Source organism: Trichechus manatus, unplaced genomic scaffold (assembly GCF_000243295.1).
Source record: "Trichechus manatus latirostris isolate Lorelei unplaced genomic scaffold, TriManLat1.0 scaffold00090, whole genome shotgun sequence".
Lineage (NCBI taxonomy): Eukaryota > Metazoa > Chordata > Mammalia > Sirenia > Trichechidae > Trichechus > Trichechus manatus.
Window position 1 is genome coordinate 7,889,397 of NW_004444026.1, and position 4,852 is coordinate 7,894,248.

Below are 4,852 nucleotides of genomic sequence, written 5' to 3' on the forward strand. Positions count from 1 at the left end.
CTCACAAAAAAAAGACCAGATTTACTGGCCTAAAGGAGACTGGAGAAACCCCAAGAGTATGGCCCCCAGACACCCTTTTAGCTCAGTGGTGAAGTCATTTCCAAGGTGTACCGTTCAGCCAGGGAGTGGACAGCCCCATAAAACCAAATGGGACTAATGAGGCACAGCAGTCCAGGGACAAGGGCCAGAAGGCAGAAGGTGACAGGAAAGCTGGTGATAGGGAACCCAAGGTTGAGTAAGGATAGTGTTGATGTGTCGTGAGGTCGTTAACCATTGTCATAGGGCAACATGTGTACTAACTGTTAAATGAGGAACTATTTTGCTCTGTAAGCCTTCATCTAAAGTGAGAATAGCAGCACGTGGAAGAGCCTAGTCGATGTCACTGAACTGTGCTTGTATAAATTTTTGAAATGGTGTATCTTTGGCTATGTATATTTTCACCAAAAAAAAAAACGTTCGAGAAGGGAGAATTGACATGTTGTGGGGTTGTTAACCAATGTCATAAAACAATATGTGTACTAGTGTTTCATGAGAAACTATTTGTTCTGTAAACCTTCACCTGAAGTACAATTTTAAAAAAATGTTCGATAAATAAATGTATTTATTTGACAGAAGTCAAAGGGGCATGCCTTTTTCTGGCTTGTGGAAAAGTTACTAGAATGTATAGTCCAGCTCTCCAACTGCCTCCATGCCTATAGGCCCTGGCTGGCATTCAGGTGTGACTCTGTTAGATGACATGATTCCTGAAGGCTGTAGTTGCTGGTGACATATGGATTGCTTTACTGAAGTGCTTCACACAATCCTTCCTTCCTTCAGCAGCACATGAGACCTTGAGCATGGCCACACTGGGTCAAACCATGGTATATCTACCCCACTACTATCTCTGACAATAGCCTCAAAAGCTGGGGTCACATAGAGTCATGTGGGACAATTCTGAGCACTTTTCCACAGGACGTGGCCCCTTCCTCTGCTTCCACCAACAGTTAAAAGCACATGCTCTTCTCCTGATTCAGACTCGGAACCAGTGCCCCCTGCCAAGCCCCCATCTGGCCATACTAAGATAGATGCTTAAACTCAAAGCAGAGAATTCTGTTTCTGGGACAAGATGGCATGGACCCACTTTTTTCTGCTCCTTCCCTCAAAATGAAACCAAAACCCTGGAAAAAATTCAACAGACAAGCATAAAATGGTTATGAAAGGTAGAAAGAAAGTCAGCTAAGAACTTCAGGACTTGCATAACAACACCATAGTGAGTTTCCTGAGTTTTACTTTTATCTCCTGTGCATAAGAGACTGGGTGCTGGAGAGCCCCACAACCCAGAACCGCCAGGCAAAGACAAAAGAAGAAAAGAAAGAAAGAAAGCCAAGTAACTGGGAAGGGGAAAGCCCAGAGAAAAGTTGGCAGAAAAACGCATACCCAGTGTCAGCAGTGGCCCAATCTGCTAACAGCAGTGCCAACAGCAAATGCCAAAAGGGCCAACCCATCTCACACCCCCTACCTGACAGTAGTGGCTGGCCTAGTCTACTTACAGCAGCAGCAGCAATCATCCCATTCACCGTATCTGCTGACAGTAGCAGTCTTGATCTGTCCAGAGCAGAGACCTCAGCAAAAGACTCCTAGAACCTACACATTAAATCTAAGCAGGGATACTGCCTGATTAAAAAAAAAAAAAAAAAGATTTAGCTAAGATTAAGCATCTCCTAATATAATATCCAAAATGCAACAGAAAAATCACTCATCATACCAAGACCTAGGAAAATCACAACTTAAATGAGAACAAAAAATCAACAAAAGCAAACATTGAAATGAATCAGATGTTGGAATTATCTGACAAAAATTTTAGAGCAGCCATCATAAAATTGCTTCAATAAGTAATTACAAATTCCCTTGTCACAAATAATAAAATAGAAAATCTCAGCAAATAAACAGTACTTATTAAAAAAGAAGTAAAATTATAGAAATGAAAAACATAATAACTAAAATTTTAAAAAACTTGCAGGAAGGGCTTCATAGTGGAGTGGCAATAACAGAAGATTGTGTTAGTTATCTAGTGCTGCTATAACAGAAATACACAAGTGGATGGCTTTAACAAAGAGAAATTTATTCTCTCACAGTCTAGGAGGCTAGAAGTCCGAATTCAGGGTGCAAGCTCCAGAGGAAGGATTTTTCTCTCTGTCGGCTATGAAGAAAGGCCCTTGTCATCAATCTTCCCCTGGTCTAGGAGCTTCTCAGCGCAGGAACCCCAGGTCCAAATGACATGTATTCCTGGCTCTTCTTGATTGGTGGTTGAATTGTGTCCCCCTAAAATATGTGTCAACTTGGTTAGGCCATGATTCTCAGTATTGTGTGGTTGTCCTCTATTTTGTGATTGTAATTTTATGCTAAAGAGGATTAGGGTGAGATTGTAACACCCTTACTAAGGTCACATCCCTGATCCAATGTAAAGTGAGTTTCCCTGGGGTGTGGCCTGCATCACCTTTTATCTTACAAGAGATAGAAGGAAAGGGAAGCGAGCAGATGGGGGGAGACCTCATACCAAAAGAAAGCAGCACTGGGAGCAGAGCGCATCTTTGGACCTGGGGTTCCTGCGCAGAGAAGCTCCTAGTCCAGAGGAAGATTGATGAAAAGGACCTTCCTCCAGAGCCAACAGAGAGAGAAAGCCTTTCCCTGCAGCTGACACCCTGAATTTGGACTTCTAGCCTACTAGACTGTGAGAAAATAAATTTCTCTTCATTAAAGCCATGCATTTGTGGTATTTCTATTATAACAGCACTAGATGACTAAGATAGTGGTAATGAGGTCCCTCTCTCTCTCTCTGCTTGCTTCTCTCTTTTATATCTCAAAAGAGATTGACTCGAGATACAACATAATCTTGTAGATTGAGTCCTGCCTTATTTACATAACTTCCTCTAATCCTGCCTCATTAACATCATAGAGGTAGGATTTACAACACATAGGAAAATCACATCAGATGACAAAATGGTGGACAATCATACAATACTGGGAATCATGGCCTAGCCAAGTTGACACACATTTTGGGGGGGACACAATTCAATCCATAACAAAGAATCAGTGAACTTAAGGACTGATCAATAGAATTTATTCAATCTAAAGAACAAAAACAAAATAGACTAAAAAGATTTAACAGAGCCTCAGGGATCTGTGGAACAATAACAAAAGACCTAAGATTCATATCGTCGTAGTCCCAGAAGGAAAGAAGAAAGAATATGGGGCTGAAGGCTTATTCCAAGAAATAATGGCTAAACATTTTCTAAATTTGACAAAAGACCTATAGATTCAAGAAGCCAAGTGAACTTCAAACAGGATAACCCAAAGAAATAAAAGTAAATAAAAATCATCATAATTAAGATTTTTAAAACTAAAGACAAAGGAAGAAATCTTAGAAGCAACCAGAGAGAAAAGATGCTTTAACTATAGGGGAACACCAATTTGAATGAGAGTGAATTTCTCATATGAAACTATGGAGGCCAGAAGGAAGTGGCACAACATTTTTCAAGTACTAAGAGAAAAGAACTACCAACAGGGAATTCTATATCTAGCAAAACTATCTTTCAAGAATAAGAGTAAATAAAGACATTCTCAGATGAAGTAAAACTAAGAAATTTTTTGTTAGCAGACCTACTGTTAAAGAATGGCTAAAGAAAGCTCTCCAAACAGAAAGGAAATGGTAACAGAATAAGAATTGAAACTTTAGAAAGGAAAGAAAAACAATGGCATGGTAAAAGTAATTGTAAATATAATAGATTTTACTTCTCCCCATGAGTTTATTAAATAATATCTGATGGTTATACAAAAACTATAACAATATCTGTTGTGGTGCTTAATGTAGTTAGAGGAAATATAGACAATTCTATTTAAAAGTAGGGGATGTGAAGGAATCTAAATGAAAATAAGGTTTAAATATTTTACTTGAGTGCTCGCTTCAGCAGCACATATACTAAAACAGGAATGATACAGAGAAGATTAGCATGGTCCCTGCACAAGGATGACACACAAATTCATGAAGCATTCCATATTTTTAATATAAAGACTCAGCAAATACAAAATCAACAACAATGAAAAAGATGAAAATACATAAAGAAATATTTTACTTGAAGTGGTAAAATGTCATCATAGTAGGCCGTGATATGTATGTATATTGTAATATCTATAGCAGCCACTAATAAAACTATACAAAATAATATGCTCAAACACAATATATATAAATCAACATGGAATTCTAAAAACTGTACAAGGAACCCATGGAAAGCCAAGAAAACACACAAAAAAAAGAGAAACAGAAAATAAATAGAAAACAAACAATAAAATTGCAGACTTAAGTTCTAATATATCAATAATTACTTTAAATGTAAATGCAGTAAACACCCCAGGGCCTGGCACCTCTGAAAACGTGGCCCAGTGGCTTGATCCTCTGAGAATATGGCTGGTCTACTAGGTGATGGCTGGTCACCATCTTCATTCACTCACACAACAGACAAGCACTGAGCACCTTTTCTGTACCAGGCCCTGTGCCAGTGCTTGGAGAAAGTAGAGAGTAGAAAGTGCTATGAAGGAAAAGAAGAGGGGATTGGGATGAGAATTCATCAGGGAAACTTACTCTAGATTAGGAGGAGGGGGTAAACCTCCCAGAGGAAGTGACATTGAAGCTGAGACTCAAAGAATGAGTAGGAATTAGAAGAACCAAGGGTGGGGAGAAGAGGTTTAGATAGAGGCATGAATGGAGCCCTGAGGGAGGCAGGAGCTGAAGAAAAGCCAGGGAAGCCACAAAGAGGGGCCAAACCTGGATTTCATTCTCTGGACAATGGGAGAAGCATGCCAGTCCTGAGCCTGC

At 39.5% G+C, this 4,852-nt stretch overlaps 1 non-coding gene across 1 annotated transcript; it reads left to right on the plus strand.

The window, feature by feature from the left end:
* Positions 1 to 3,934: 3,934 nt before the first annotated feature.
* LOC111821569 (U6 spliceosomal RNA) lies at positions 3,935 to 4,041 on the plus strand. The gene has a single exon (XR_002824946.1). It is a non-coding gene; the product is annotated as a U6 spliceosomal RNA (small nuclear RNA).
* Positions 4,042 to 4,852: the final 811 nt, after the last annotated feature.